At 37.5% G+C, this 17900-nt stretch overlaps 1 protein-coding gene across 6 annotated transcripts in view; it reads right to left on the bottom strand.

Annotated features, from left to right (window-relative positions):
• LOC140243716 (RNA-binding motif, single-stranded-interacting protein 2-like) overlaps positions 1-17900 on the bottom strand; it is a 540753-nt gene that overhangs the window by 511924 nt on the left and 10929 nt on the right. The window lies entirely within an intron of this gene.

Consider the following 17900-nt stretch of genomic DNA (forward strand, 5'->3'; position numbering starts at 1 on the left):
GAACGGAGATTCGTACGGCATTCTTACTAACAACTCTTCGAGTTTGTAAGGCATTCGTAAGGGACTCATAAGGCATAGATACACAATATTGTGCAACTGTTGAGTTTTAGGGGTATAAAGCCACACGTGCGAAGTTCAAATCCTCACTTTGTTCTAGGTGTTCGACCAGAAAGTATTTCTGTTGAATATGGGACCAAAAGGGAAGGCAATCAAATGGAAAAGAGGGAAGTAGAAGAAAAGAAAAGAGGGAGATGAAGAGGAAGGAGCGAGAGGGGGAGAGTTGGAGCAACAACCTCCTCCTCCTCTACTTGTAGATTTATGCAGCTGCAGTTAGTCTCCTTGGCACTACTGCCATCTTGAAGTATAAAACCTTCAACTGTTACAGAATTTTTCGACAGGACACGGCAGCATCTTTTAAACACCCCGACAAAATATACAAAAGATTGTAAATCTTCTTACGAATGACTTGAGAGTGCTGTGAGCTGCACGTACGACCATCTTACGACAAAAAGAAATCGTAAGATGCCCATGAATAAGTCTGACGAAAGAATAACTCAAGGCATTCTTACGAAAAACGTACAAATTCTAGGGCCATAAATCATTTCGTTTCTCTAAAAGATCTTACAAGTTGTTCATGCGAGTATAAGAATCTGTGCCCCATCTACGAATCTCTACCAACTCCAGAATTCGAATGAACAGTGACATTCGTACGAACCTTTGTGACCGTAGCTTTATACATGAATACTAGTCGTCAAGAACTTTGATTTGTACAATTGGACGCTCACCATGAGGAATCAAGTTTATCAGTAATTTGCTCTCATTTGCTTCACTACGAGAGAGAAAGGTGACTTTGCACACCCTCCACTGCAGCACGATCTTAGTTTACAGTACAGTGGGCTTTGGTACATCTGGGTCCTACAGTGTAGAGCCAACTGGAGGAGATCTGATAGGAAAAGTCTCCTGAATTTGAGAGGGAAAATTTATTTAGCCCATTCTTGATACCACCACCTGTACCTTGTTACATTTTACTTTGCATCCAAATACATGCAATTTATCATCCAGGCTGTGAATAGTGTGTTTTTGTCAATCTCTGATAATTTCAACTTTTAGCAACAAAAAAAAAAAAAAAAAAAAAAAAAGTTACTTTGATCGCTTGCATGACACGAGCACACTGAAGGGTGCTTGAAATCATGTCACCGTTGTTTGCAGCAATAGTGGGATTCACATTCTCAATGCAAATTATACACATTGTACATGTAGTAGGATACAAATCTAGTAGGTTTGCATCGTGATCCAAGTCGAAAGATTTTTGCCAGTGTGGACATTAAGATCTCACTATATAACGCAATTAGCATCGTGATCCATATCCCAAGAAATCTTGCAATTATTTTGAAATTATCGCGATTATTTGAGAAATAGCATGATAATTTGCACTGCTGCAAGTGTGTGAATACTACAGCCATTAACCTTGAGAGTGTTTTTGTTTATCCCATCATTCAAAACACACATCACATCAGCACAGGAATGCAAGGGCAAGTGTCACGATTTCTGAAGATTTTGGGCATGTGCAGTTTGGTTGACAAATTATCATGATCGGCGATTAGCATATTTTTGTCCATTTGAACAGGCAATAAAAATCTCAATATTGTGATCTTGATTGACATCCCGCTATTTTGTCTGTGTAAATGACACTAATAACTCTCACCTCTGCTGAAACCAACAGTCTTGCAACATGCACTCCATTACTCTGTGTTATTGTGATTAATATTTCAGCACTTCACAAAGAGCCATTAGGTGATGTTCAATCACTTGCCTAGTCATGTACAAGCAAACTAGGATTTTGCTACTTTAAAGGTATAAATTTTCCTGAGACTACATTGGTAAACTACAGTGCATAAACTACAGTGCAGATATACATCTCACTGATTGCCCCTTTCTGACAATAACAACAACAAACACACTTTATAGAAGTATACAGCCCATACAGGAAGTGTTGATTGTTGTTGACAAACCAAGAGAAACTTTGCACCTTAATACAGTGCTCAGTCTAGCACATATGAACAAAAAGTGTGGGCGACATTTTTACATGTCATGTGTACAATGGGACAAAAGAATAAGTAGATCACTGCTGGGGGGGGGGGGGGGGGGGGTTATGAGGGTAAGTCACATGAACGAAGTTCAGGCCTGAAATCTTTCCTTTTCTAACACAGGTGTGCAATGACATGTCATGCACTAGCTTACTGGACTTCTCCACTCAAAATGTAATCTATTTTTAAAGCCCCTTCATTGCACATGTGCTCTAGAATTCTCCTATGGTAGTGCACATACAGTATTTGCTTCTTTTTTTTGGGGGGGGGGTATGAAATCAAAACGAATAAGTTGTGTTCACTTCAAATCATCATAGTGTCATAATCACTAATAAAGATAACTTTTAAGGGGTTGGTTATACTTGTAGATACTGAATTATCAACTACAAACATGATTATCTTGAGTATATATGACATTTTTGTGCATAACAGCAACTGAAGTTTTTTTAAGCAATGATATCTTTGCTGCATCTGATTATAGCAGGTGGGGAGGTGATATATGCCCACACAAGTCTTCTAAAGAGCTACACTCCACACACAGTTTAAAAATGAAGTAAAAAGTAAACACTTACAACGTATATCCTTTGCTCAAAGTCACTCTAGAATTGACATGGCTTTTTAGCTTAAGGTGCGATGACTTTCCCTATATGGGCGATCATAACTGCTAAATTATTGCCCCCAAGTCATCAATATGTACATTTTCCTGGACAAACTTATGAGAGACTTGTGAAGGAATGACAGAATAATTTGATCTAATTTGAACATGTCACATAGAGTGATATCACTGAGGTGTTGAATTCATGTGAAGTTCTAACCTTAAAAGGTTTATCATATAAGTATGTCAATTTCTAAAGAAATTGAAGCAGTCCCACTTGCTTTTCCTTCTTCCTAAATAAGATAGTATCCTTATACTCGGAGTGGAGTTTCCCTTTAAATGCTAGAGCCCGGAGGCATCCACCTGACTATTAAGCGACTATGTAGACAAATTCAAACAAGGTATGACTCACGCAACAGATCAAAGAGTCTGCCTAAGTTTCCCTGACATGTCAGATTAGTCTCAAGATCACTGTAGTGGGAGTTGGAGAATTCTTGATCCACCTGGCAAGGTTATGAAATCATATCTTGCAAAAAGGTGAATAAAGGGCAGTACATCTGCATACATTGTACGTATGTGATTTACTACAAAGACAATATGAGTGTATTAAAATGATATGAGCACAAATTTCATTATGTTTTCAGTTTCCAGGGCTGCCAATCTCTGAAAATGTAAAAAAAAAAGAAGATAATAATAATATATAATGCAGCTTTGACATTCACAGAATTGTTCAGTGGCATCATGCTTACCGGTACTTATTTTCGTCATTATGTAGATAATACGATAAAGTCAAATTGGTATTCCTCCATAGGCTTGAACATACATGTAAATGGCCTTATCAAAAATTGATCTTTAATATCATATATTCATCAATTTCACTGGCTGTATAATGTTTTGTTAGCAACAAATATGTGCTCAGAAGTCCTTGAAATGTGGATATGTGTCCAAAGAAGGCAATAGGTGATAGTTAAGGGAATAAATTTTCTGGCATTGCATCGCAATTTGCTATGCATTTTTTATATGACTGCTTTACAAAATTTCTTGTGCATTACAGGTTTTTTACATAGGATTGTACAGAACTTTGTTGAAAGGATTTTCCCATTGATCAGAACTGCTAATCAAATTTGAGAAGTAAAATTATTTCTTGTGGTCACAACTTGCTTTCAAACTTCACTGGAGATAAGCACTCAGTATAAAAGGGAATGAAAAACGACAATGCTGCATTTAAACTTCATTTTCTGGGCATGACTCAGACATCATGCCGCTGATTCGTCTCCTTCTTCTGTCATTCGGACCTCCTTATTGTCCGAGACCATCAGTAAGTGGGTCTTCAGTAGTCTGAGCTGGTAAGATTCTCCGCCCCTCCCCCACCCCACCCCCCCCCCCCCCCACCAAACCAAGAAACTCATGATCAGTGGTAAAATCATGTGTGCCTTTGGTACATGCAGTCACAGCTGGTAAGGATTCCTTGCCAAAATGCCACACCCCCCCCCCCCCATACACACACACACACACACACACACACACCCTACCTCCTACCAAGCCATACAAAATGCCATCTTGAGAATACTGGTTTGATAAAGTATATTCCTTGACCATGAATAACTCTATTTGGGAGAGGAGAGGGGAAGGGGTAGTTCTATAGCAAAATGGTACATCAACATGAAAATTCAGAGTTCTTTTTCTTATGTACCTGACTATGCCCTACACTAGCTAACATAGAACTTTAATATGTCCGTCATTTATTTCAAGCTCCCTCTACAAATACATCTTCACAAATACATGCAACATATTCCCTGATTTAGATTTGTGGGGTTTCAGAATGTTTTTGCTTTGTTTTTCCAACCATCTTCAACTAGAAAAGGCACATTCAGAAGAGATAGTCTATTATTGTACTGTTTGACCTGCACTGACCCCCCATATCATAACAATATTTTCCTATCACATTACCATGTATGTTCTACATTGCCGTCCCAACTATCGAGTTTATAGTATTCGTTGTTCCAAAGACCCAGTCAGTGTCTTTCTAATAATAGATTTCCAAACTTCCTACGTCCTCCCACTGATATATAATACATCCCATCACACAAATACACATATCCCGTCACCTTATACAATACTGTACGCATAACTATCAAAATAAGCATCTATAGCAGCATGAACACAAATACGAGTCATGAACGCTCTATCAAGTTCACCTTCCAATCACGCATATACAGAGCTCATCGACTGTTTTCACAAAGTTCTACAGTATTGCACTTGTAAAACACATTCTCATGTGAAATACATTTCAAATCATTATTACATTTATATTCATGACTGTTAGTCACATGGCAATCTGCAGGCCAACAAACTTTCCTCCTTCTGAGCCTGTGCATTTTCACCCTTGTTGAATGTGGAATGCAGACCGTACCTTGCAGAATTTATTGTTATCAGTAAGGGAGAGTCACAATCTATTTATGGAAATAACATTAGCTAAATTGAATGGAAATAAAAGAATAAGAGTGAAGAGCTTGTTTAACAGGTCATTGTATCCACATTTTCAAATTCTTGGATGTTCTCCTGTTGTAATACCTTTTACTGTACAGTCTGCTCTTTTACCTATTCCACTTCTCTTGTGCAAAGTTGTTGAAATCAAAATCCTTATAAGGCCAGTCTAATACATCAGCCTTTGACGGACTAAGAGCTTAAGTTGTTTGATTTGCCACACTGGATTTCACGAAAATTCTTCTATGCCTTTAAAAAAAAATAAATAAAAAAAAAAATCTCTTTAATAATGTGCAATCATCTATTAACTGCATATTTTATACTTCAATGCCATGCAATTCCATTCATGCCAAACAGCATGGGAAAAAAGTATTAATCAGTGGAAAATTCATTGAAAGAGATAGTGAATGCTGTAAGAATTAAAGTAGCACACTTCAAAGAAAATAATGAAATGTGACTGAACACATTGCTCTCTTATGGACTACAGTGTATTTTGTATCTCACTATAAAGTGACCTACATGTATATAGCTGCACGTGACTTCAGACACACAAACACACAGTCCTATTGGAGTGTGCACAGTCAATATGCCCATATCATTTGAGCAGAGATATCGATGAACCCGTTTTAGACCCTGAAACTTTTGACATCCCCAAAAACTTTAGCAGGGGGGAGGATTTAGGCCTGAAATCAGAAGGTCAATGTGGAGGGATTATGCAGTATGAATCATAGTGCCTTTATCTCCCCCTGCAATCTGTTATGTCTACACAGGCAGCCCCATGAGGAAGGCATCATGAAATTCTACTTGACTTTCGGCTAGGTCTTTATATACAGTATATCGGGAGTCAAAGTCGTAGACAGTCGACTGTCTTGGCATAGCAGCCGGGATATATTGTAGGTATACTGTGAACTCAAAAGCTCAATGCACAGTTGGCAGCACAAGCTGCATCGTAATGGAATATTGTGCCTCACTGTACTGCACTGGCAGGTTGACAATTTGTTCCACCTTATGGTACAAAGTGAGAAAGAAAGAGGAAAAGAAGGATAGAGAGGGAGAGAGAGACACAACAACGAGAAGAGAAATTCCCAATTGGCAAAGACCTACTTCCAGCGAAAGGTGAACTTCATAGTTCCACGCAAAGATGACACTCCACATTCTGACGTGTCGGAGCATGAAACCGATACTGGTAGCTGGCAGGGTTCACAAAGGGAGGGACATCACTTTAAAAATGTGTCTTTCTGATGTGTGCAAAGTACAATTGTGCCTTTGTTCTATTGTGGATATTGTCTCTAAAGGTTTCCATGCAGTTTACATTCAATGTGATTGGTTGTCTTTCATTCATAAACAGGAAGAATATGACTATTATGATCTTCATTGATCTTTTCACTGATAATAATGCCACAGTGTCAATGTCAGAATAAGTTTAAAGTTTTGATTTCTCTATGTCATTACAAAAGAGAACATCTGACCTATAATATGCCTACAGTGTCCCCAGCCAAGAGTCAAAATGTTTTGTTTTCAGGGCTAGATTTTAATGTGGCAGAAAAACAGACATAGAAGCTTGTAAAAGTAAGAGTAAAACGTCATTATTTGGTATAGGGCTTGAAATCTGTCTGAACCTAATCCACATTTCAAGAAACTTGTCCATTTTTGTGGCAGTTGTTAAATCTGTCAAATTACCCAGATATGAAAGCTACAGTGTAGAAGTTGCAGCAAGAAGGCAACTTGTTGAAACTTACCCGAGACCCTTCTCCTCTGTGGATTGAGCGAATGCAGCAATATTAGTATAGTAAAGCACATCAGTGAAAGTTTGAGGAATATTGGACAATCCATTCAAAAGTCATGAATATTTAAGGTTTTAGTGTCACCATTGCTGGATAATAATAAGAATAATAATAAGGTCTTATTTACCCAGGGTAGCCTCTTCAGTGTTGCCACTGCTCTACCAGAGGGCCCTGCTATTAATATTACCCTAGTGTTGCCAGGTATCATACACCCGGGTCGAGAGGGACACAATGGGTAAAAACATCTTGTCCAAGAACGTAAGCACTGGGCGGGATTCGAATTCGGGTCCTCCGATCGGGAGTCGGGAGTCTTATCCACTATGCCACAGCGCCCCCAGCTAAGAAGACTACAGCTTGTGATGTAACATGCTTAGAATGATATAAAGAGAACTTCAAGAAAACATAAAGAAAATTCAACATATTTTCATTTTTCTTGCATAATAAAAGAGCACTTCACTTGAATCTTTCAAAAGGAAGGGGGAATGATATTCACCCTATAACATTTATCAGTAACAAGTCGAGGGAATGTGTACTTTAAGAAAATAAATACACTTTGTGGAATTCTTTCTACATTTCCTTTGTATCATTTATGCATGTGACATCACAAACTGTACTTAGTCTTCTCATCCAGCAATGACAGCACTGAAACCTTTAAAGTTCATAACTTTTGAACAGATTGTCCAATTTTGCTGAAACGTTCACTGATGTGTTCTAGTAATATTGCTACATTCACCCAATCCTCACATATGTTTGGGAGAACTTGTCCTTTAAGCTTCGATGCAAAGATGTTTCTGGCTTTTTGCACACTAATTACATGTAATTCTCCCTATATGTGCTATTCAATGTCCATAGTTGAATTCATACTTCTGAAAAACACCAGTTATACTGCAAGCAGAGACGAGGGAAGAAAATGTCTGCCACAGAACACTTGTGTGAAGGAAATAGGCATTTACAATCGTTCAAGTAACCAAGTAACCTTACTACGTACAGTATACAGTGGATGTATGCCAGATCTTTTTGTGTAGTAGGTCTTCTGTGGGCAAATGAGGAATTGTTAGAGGACAATTTGAGAAAACCAGCCATTTAACAGATAAGCACATGCAGATAACATTGACCCTCATGACATAATGCCCACGGGTGAATGTTCGTAAAATGGCCCACAATATTAAAAGAAGTCCACATTTAGATGTTGTGATTCTTATCAAAAAACTGTGCACGTGCAATCTTTTCTGATGCCAGGAAAACTTTTTCGTATCTCTACATGTACCTGCAGTGGTAATATCAACACATTTGCCGCTGTTGAACCTGCAATCTGAGGTGCACACATTTCAGAGCACAAGAGAATTATTGGAATTAGTCCAAGTTGGCTCTTTCCCCTTTGAAAAATCAAGATCACGGCAGAAGAGGCCCAGTAATGGGATTGTTATACAGGGAGTATCCACATAGCACAAGGAAGGACAGGGCCTAGATATGATCACATCTATTGTAGGCCTACACTGCATTACGTAAATCAGATGGCATGTGATAGGCAAGTTTAACTGTATGTATTGAAAATTCACAGATTTTCTTTTTCAACTGAGGACCTACTCATAAAGCACTCAATTTATCAAAGTTCCCCAAATCTTAACTCAGACACATCTATTTTCTGTATGATTTGTGAATTAAAGTATTGACATTCAAGCTGGGTTTGGGTGTGTTCTTGTTTTTGTTTTTGTTTTTTGGGTTGTTGTTGTTGTTGTTGTTATTATTATCATTATTATTCTTGTTCTTGTTCTTGTTGATGAAAACTGAGGACATTATACTCACAGAGTTACAAACCCTAAAGCCCAGGGTCCCGTCGCTAGAAACTTTGCGTTTAAACGCAACTTGCAACTGATTGTCACTGGCCAATCAAAATCATTGTTGCATGCATGTCTTCTTAATAGGGGAGACCCTGAGCCAATCAGAATGGTTGTTTCAAAATTAGCAATTATTTGCAATTGATTGCAACTTTCTTGCAACTGGGCCCAGAAAATATAACAAATGGGGTGATCTACAGCAGGTGAGAACTATACAAACTTAAGGTTCACTTCAAAATCAAAAGTTTGGCGCTTCAACTACCTTCCAGCTCATATGTGTCAAAGTATATGAATGTTTTGGAATGCAAATTTGGGGTATGTTTTTTTCCTGAAACTGTCAATTTGGTGATATACATTGATCTATTCTGTTGGAGTATCTAAGCTTCTGCATACTTGACTATTTTATCTGCACAGTCTGTTTTCTCTCAAATGTGTACATCTGGTGGCTGGCTTTCGTATCAGTTCTGAGGTAAATTCTAGGGGGGATAAAGTGGAACAAACTATGAATCAATGGAAAACATAGAATCTGGACAATTCACTGTTGAAAATTTCTCATGCTAAAGATTCAATGTTCAGGATTTTAGCAGGTCACTTTATACAATATATTAATGTCTTAATAAATTGATTGCATTGGAACAAATTTCGACAACAAATGGGATATTCCCTTGTTAACAGACTTATGTAATAATCAGCATGTTATGTCTGATGTAAAGGTAAAATTGAAAACATTGTTTATATAATACATGACTAATATCACCCACAATCGCAAGCAAAGGATCAGTAGAAGAACAAGATTTACACACAGATTCTGCACCATTATGTATGAAATTCATCTCATGACAGAAAAGGGGACAAGCATACACCTACTGAACCGTTGTGACAGATAAAGCGTGCACTCTGTAAATCTTTAGAAGTGGAGCACGCGGATGCAACGTACTGACACAATTGCCACTTTGTCTGAAAGCCTGGCTCCTTCGTGTAATCAAATCTGTAGACACCTCTCCCGGGCCTGTGGTCCAGCCTGAGTCCTGATTTCTTTTTCTAGCTGAAAATAAGCTTAAACTGAAGGAGGTAAATAGTTGAATTTTATCAAACTAGATACCCCATCCCCATTTATAGTGAAGCTCTTCTAGTAGCGTATAATCTTGAGAATATAATTTGTTGTATTGACAGTTTACAGAGTCTTGTTTTATTAGGTGGAATTAGAAAAGAGACAAATTACACAACACAGCTTTTAAATGAGGCTAACTTATTTCCCTTTCAGTATTCAGCGGGGAGAAACGTAGATCAATAGTTGCTTTGGATATCTTTGTTTCTGATGATACAACCTTGACAAAGCAAATGTTACACTTGCAGCAAAAGAAGGGGAAAAGACCCTCTCTCCCAAGAGAGTCTGAAGTAAAGTAGTTGACTGTAACTAACAAAATGAGTAAAGTTCCAATAAAATCAGATAAAACATAAAAAAGTTGTAGAATGTTAATGCTCAATGTAATTCATGATATGGTCACAATCACATTATTTCCAGTACAAGATGAGGTGATAATGTTGCTGTCAAGAAGCCTCTCCTTGACCTGCACAAATATATCCTCCACTACATTTCCTATTTCATATGAAATATAAAAAAAAAAACAAGTCACATTAAATCACTGCAGGATTGCATAAAGATACTGATGACATCAAAAGGCAAATGGAGGACCCTGGTTACTTCATAATCTGCCACACAAACTTGATTTCATGACATCTCTCTTCAAAAAGGAAAGTTCTTAGGTGATGACATTATTGCCTCATCCTAATTGCCTTAGGGATGGTGAATTATTCTTGTTTGGTTGAAACACATGAAATTCTAAAATTATATTACCTTTCTCAGTCTGTGTCTATTACTATTCTGTTCATAAATACTCTCTTTGCTGCAGAAACCTTGACAAGTGAGTGACACTGTGTGGCACTGTAAATTGCACAAGTGTAAATAGAATTTGCCCATGAACAAAGTACAGAAGTTGTCAGAATTTACAATTGATAAGTATATTTTTATTTTGTTTGAAGTGATGGGGCTAAAGCATTTAAGGATACACTGAGCACTACCTTGCATGACATGGGAGCAATGAATATCAAATATGGACTTCCTTGGAGCCCCACGATAAAGTACAGTGTATAGATGTGGCCCCAAACTACATTTAAATGTGAAACTCACAAAGGACTATATTTACCTCACGAGGACATTGGTGGACAACTTTTCTGCACAATATGTCTCAGATAATTTGCTTGCCGACTGCATCATGCCAAGTTGCGAATCCATCCAATCACATTGCGAGTTTTCACGTCAAGTGTGATTCATCTTAACTCTGGGGGCAGCAAGGTCTTCTTTAACTTTCAATGAAGTAGCTGCTATTATGATGCCTCACAGATCACTCAAGCCATAGCAATGTCGCTCCACACATTATACATATCAAAGTGTCAAAAAAAGAGGTTTTATCCACACACGTCTGCAATAGGTTGTACCAAATTTGAAAGTACTGTGTACATGCACACAGACAAATACAATTTAACTTTTAATTTCTCACAATCACACTCCATTGAAGTCTGCATGTCCCCTCCCCCACAAAAAAAAAAAATAAATAAATGAATAAATGAATGGTTAAATAAATAAATAAAAAATATATAAATAAATAAATGACAGTGAATATATGGTAAAAACCACTGAGCATAGGATCAAATCTGGTATCATTTCACTTCCATTGTTCCGTTGGGTGCAAGAGAGCATTTCATTCCAAACAGCAAATGTCTCAGATTAACAAATGCTATCTTATTTTTTTTTGAAAATAAAGATTTAAAAAGTGACGCAGAAAATTGGATTTGACCCCTTATTCCACTTTTCCACAGGCACAAAAACACAGAGAGATTTAATGCACATGTTTCAAACAAAAGCAAAATAAACACAGTATTGCACATTCTGCACTGACAGTCACTCATAAAGCAGCATGTATCCTGTCAAGCATATTTCCTCAGTCCATCAATTTACGGAAAAAAGATTGCTGTAAAATGTCACCCTCTCCCAGGTCCCTAATCAATTACAAAATTTCTTTATGCGATGTGCGATCTATTCACACAATGCAGACAGCCCTCTGTTCTACGTGGAGTCTTTTAAAAATTTCATTCTAATCAAAGTCACCTGGGGGTGTTGTCTATAAAAGTGACTGTTCTTCATCACTGTAGTCTCCATCACCAGACACATTTCAAGAATTCTTTATATATCATGATTACATCACACATGATGTTCCTATACAGTTTTACAAAAAAATGAATGTACAAAAAATTGAGAAGGCTGGAAGCATTTAGCTCTAATTGAAGGCTTGTTTGAGCACTGTCCTGGTGTGTCTCCAACATTGTTAGGTACACACTTGTACATGAGATGGTGTGTGGAGTCCACACTTGGGTCTGTCAGCAAGACTACACACCCACCCCCAAGATCTGTTTGAGATGTGAACATACCTCAGGAGAAATCAACCCATCATAGTCAATTCCAAACTCGTATCATTGGCCTGATCAAACATACAACAATTTGCCGATGGGACTTATTTGCAGACAAACACGGCGCGGCACTGGAAGATTTGTCTCACCATCAGCGTGGCACATGATGGGATGATACATGTAGTTGCAGGTTAATAATGCCACCTCCTGTCAAACTAGCTGTATTGTCAAATTCAATTTATACTGACAATCAGATATCCAATATCCACCATTCTATGATTCAACTATAGTTGTTGAGAATGGAATCTAAATGAAAATGATGCCTATTACACAGGAATAAAACTCTGCAGTTGCCGAGAAGCAAAGGACACCATGGTACATATTGTACATGGTGTACAAAGTTGTAATAATAAAAAAAGAAGAAAAAAAAAGATTGACTCAACAGCCCATTCTACTTTCAATGAAATGTCCCTCCCATTTCCTATTACATAGAATACAAGGTAAATACAACATGTATCTAATCCTCCAATAATGTGTACAACTTTCCTTTGCACAACTTCAACAAACTACATTTTGGACTAACTGAAACACGAACACACTGCTGGAGTACTGTGCAACCAGAAATTTTCGCAATCATGAAACTTTGACAAATTTTGCGGATAGCCAGGATTCACAAGAGTGATATGCGCACAAAGGTTTCTCCTACACAATCAGCACTGCATGCCAGTGGCAATTCTCAAAAATTTCATGCCGCGAAAAAGGCCGTCAGCTCCAATTCACAAGAGTTTTGTGATGCAAATATTTTTTTTGGTTTTACAGTAACAGCAAAAAGAAATACAGCTGTGGCAAACAAACTTTGTTTCAATCATGAAGTAACAATTGCTGGCAATGTTTGTGGCTTCTGCTGAAAAAAAAAAAAAAAAAAAACACATTATGTTACCAAAGTAATTCTTTTGTACTCCTATGAGCAACTTCTGACATGCCTCTGTCTCAAAGCAACAAACAACACAGTGTACTTATGTACTCCCTGCATACAGCAAGGAGGTTGAATGGGTGCTCAGCCATATGGGTAGTACTGTGCAATGTACCTCTTCCATCGAATAGCCCCTTACAAGAACACAGGCTTAATTGATGTTAAAATAAAACAAAACAAAACAAAACAAAAATATGTGTTGCTTGAAGGTTTGCACGGTGAAGTAAATGAGGGAGAAAGCTTTGCGGTGACACCATGTGTATGTAGCCCTCAAAAAGATGACTCCTTTTTTTTAAACAAAAATACTCACTATGCCAGTATGATTCAAACACTCTCAACTAAAGATATGTTCCATTATCTTGTTAACTCTGATAATCTCATCATATGAAGCTTACAAAAGTTACAAAAGTTCACACATTTCCACAGAATACTAGTATCAGTGGCAGTCATACATAAACATGCAACTACATCGTAGAAGACGAGGTGATACATATAATGCCTCACAATTCTCCCATTTGCTTCAAAATTAATGGTCAATATAAATTCATGTGTTTTCAGATAAAAATTCAAAAACAACTGTATCCTTTATATACGTTGTAACAATGCATAAGAGTCACAGACGATGCAACAATGATAACATTGTAAAGGGGATGTAAATTCTTCCTCTGTACATCTGCAGTAGTAGATGTCTCAAACTGTGTTGGTGAATGTCTACTCTATCTTTCCCAAAGTCAAAGTCAACTCAAACCTGGAGTCAGGATGCCCTTAATTTTTTCATGAACAACTTTTCTTACAAAGTTCGTTGCTTCCAGAGCAAACTCTCAAAAAGATGACCCCTGTTTTTTGCATGCACTGTTAAAGACACCACTGGCAAGACTTCAGCAGCTGTTTCTAGTGCACATGAAGAAAGAATCTGCACTTGATCTAATCATCAGGGTAGTCACTGGCTCATCATCAATTACGGTAAATTAGATTTCTTCTGACCAACCCTTCTTTCTGAACTTGTCTGCAAAAGAAGGCACCTCAAAATCTCATGAAGTAAGCTTTGCAGCCCTCGATTTCCCTCCTGTGTTGTCTCTTAGCATTTCATCGGCCTTGAACCCATAACCTGTCATTGATGAGAGTCAGTCATCGACCACAGAACCAGGGCAACTGTGCAAAATGTCAGAGTTCAGCGGCAACAAGAGGGCAGTGTGCTGGCTAATGTCTCTCCTCGAGGCTTTACAATACACTACATAGGATGAAGACATTGTCCAGTCTCCACTACACACTGACATTGTCACCGCATTCTACACTATTATGGTGCATCTTTCATGTACATCCAATGTACAAGTGTAGCATAACTTAAAGGATTGTATTGAGATACACGTACATGTACATCCCAGTACATAATTATGTACCGGAATGCTATAGTAGCACATCATCTACTGCATGGTTTGTCAAAATCTGTCTCTTTTTTTTATTATTATTCTTTCTTTCTGTAAAACTGTGTGAACACAGTATCAAAAAAAGTTTCATGAACAAGTTACATGAAAGTCAACATGGTCATGTCATGACTTGAGGTATGTTTAACTGCAACAAGCTTTCATTGCAATTACTCATGCATAATATCATCTTCATGCCATCTTGTGATTTTGAGATAAATATCCAAGTATTGATTATATCTTCATAACTTGTATGACTTTCACGTGACATAAATTTCAAGTTACGTGTGATCATAATGCATGATCATTACTCAGGCTGTTGAATGAAATGCACATGTACAAACACTTCAAAATTTCAAAAAGACTTACAGTGATTACATACTTTTCAGACAAGCCTAAGCATTTCGAAATTTTCTGCACATTCGCTTCCATCCATTTGTGCATTTTTGCACAAAAAGCAGCTTTGACACATGGAAATGCTATTACTTTTTCTGCTCCATTCTGATACAATTATCCACTGATTCATTCATTCATTTTTTCCATCTCCAACAAAACTTGTATTCAATCTTTTTTTGACATAAGATATAAGTACATTATGTCAACATTACAAATTATGACAAATGAAATTTATGGATACACCATCGATGAGGTGAAAACGAAAAAAATCACAAGATTTTCAAGTCATCCTTGACCAATAACACGGTTTATAATGTAAGCATGTCAAAATGACAAATCCATGCATACTTACATGCAAAGACAGTGCAAAACTTTGTTTATTCTGCCACAGCTCTTTTATCTTAAATTTCATACAATGGAGGTGGCACCTATTTCATATTGTATACATGTATATATTGCATACCTGCCTTTAAGTTATAGTGGCCACCTGCTGTATGCGGCCACTGAAAAATCCCTGAGAAAAAAGCCAGACCCTATGCATAGCAGACACCTGTCTAACGTGGCCAGCAGCCACCAATTTTGTTTCCCATGCTAAATTATAACCTGTCCATAGTGGCCACAGACCCATACAGGCCATAGGTGAGCTGATAATTTAACATGTCTTTCTGCTTTCGTGGCTAGCAGTACAGTGATTGCCACTGCTACATTCAACTGTCATTCAGGCGTGCAGCTTACTTGCTGTATACACACTAGTGTGCGACAACTCGATCAATGCATGAAACATGTCTATATAATGTAAAAATGTGTGTGCATGTACATGTAAATATACACAACGATAATACGTGTATGTACATGTGTGCAATACACACAAAATGTCGGACAACCTGTCTATAGTGGCCACCTGTCTATAATGGCCATTCTTTTCGCCTTCCTTGAGTGGCTGCTATAGACAGGTTTGACTGAGTTCCAAAAGCATATTGAAATTGCAGATACATACCATTTTACGCATCATTATTCAAAATCTGACACAACGTTATCTCATCATCATCTATTTTAAAATGAAACAAAAAAAAAATTGAATTCAGATAAATTTCTGTTGCTGTCATTTACAAATGGGTCCAAGCCATTTTTAGCTCTACTTTTAATGTCTTCAAGTCCTACCAGGTCAGCTTTACTTTTTGCTCTCTTTCTTTTTACTTCTTTCTTGTGTATAAACAAACTATTAGACATATTTTTGTGTACACGTGTGTTGTGTGTATACACAAAATGCACAGGGCCACAGTGCAACAAAGAAAATGAAAATAGACTTGTTTTCCATTTATTTAGTGTGTTGGGTTGTGTGTGTGTCTGGTTTTTTTTAAGTACACTATAATCTTCATACCATGTACTCAAGTTTTATTGCACACAACTTGTGTCTGCAAAGTTCTACATCAAAGTTTGGAGATATTTCATCTATAACATCAACAACTCTTCAAGGAAAGTGTGAGAAGTACCGGCAATGAAAAAGTTAACAAAAGTTGTACTCCCTGAGACTGCACGTAAGTATGGTATACAGTAGATGCCTGCATGTATCCCATACCAAATAAACAATTATCTGTGCCTCTTGTTGAGACTGTCCTAATGTGGACATGGCCATCAGAAGGTCATTAATCAAATTCACCCGCTGATTGGATTACAACGTGACAGTCCTGCGCTGCACGCCAGACCACCAGTCATTGGGCACAGACGGTGCTAAGTGTGCTAGACCTGGGCACGCCTGCCTCACCAGACACACTCTCCCACACGCTCATGACACAGGGAGATGACTGCAGCCACACGCTGCAAACGTCGTCGATCTGCAGCACACATGAATTCCCAAAGCATGTGGGGCACTAAAACATTTTTTTTTTTTTTTTTGCACCACATGTCACGGAGCGGTTACGAGCTGATCCGTCACATGGCATCGGCTTTTTAGTGAGCAAGCTAATCCATACAGGTGCCTACTGTGAGAAACACTGCAGTGGTTATATCACAAATTATATAAGAACTTACTCACAAGAAGAAATGCTGGCCTATTTGTATGAAGGACATTAACTGCATATCATGTCCCTTTCATAGCTCAAATACAATTTTGGGATAATGAAAGGAATCTCCCTTTACATCAAAACCAAAAAAAAAATGCATAAATGTGAATAAAAAAGTTACATTTTATGAGTTCAAATATACAAACAGAAAGGTTAAAGGGATAGTGCAGTATTGGTGGAGATGAGAATTGGGCTTTTAACTTTTTGTGAGATACCGAGAAAACACTTATGATATAGTACAGAGCATACATTTTATAGAGGAATTCAAGGTTTATTTGACGAGAATTGGGTTTGGAATGACTGAAACAAAGTAAAACAAAATGATCGTAATAAAGTGTGGGTCCCACACTTTATTGGAATCGTTCTTTTTTGGATATCTCGGCCTTTTCAAAACCAATTTTCATCAAATAAACATTGAATTCTCATAGAATTACATGCTCTTTTATATTTCCTAAGAGGTTTCTCATTATCTCACAAAAAAAAAATGTTAGAAATCTGAAATTAGGTCTCAACCAAAACTATACAATCACTTCAATGTCACTAGTGTGCATGTTAATATTCAGCTATCACTTCTTGTCCAATTTAAGATTGAACATGATAAATTCACCCCCACCAAAAAAAAAAAATAATTAAAAAAAATTAAGAGAACTGAAACTTAACATCAATTTTCAACTCAATTTATGTTTGCACATCATAATTTGTATACCTCATCATATCGCCATAAACAGATACGTGTACCTAAGAAAGTTTTGTACCACGCAGTGTATAATTTCTGACAACCAATG

Source organism: Diadema setosum, chromosome 20, assembly GCF_964275005.1.
Source record: "Diadema setosum chromosome 20, eeDiaSeto1, whole genome shotgun sequence".
In the NCBI taxonomy this organism is placed as follows: Eukaryota; Metazoa; Echinodermata; class Echinoidea; order Diadematoida; family Diadematidae; genus Diadema; species Diadema setosum.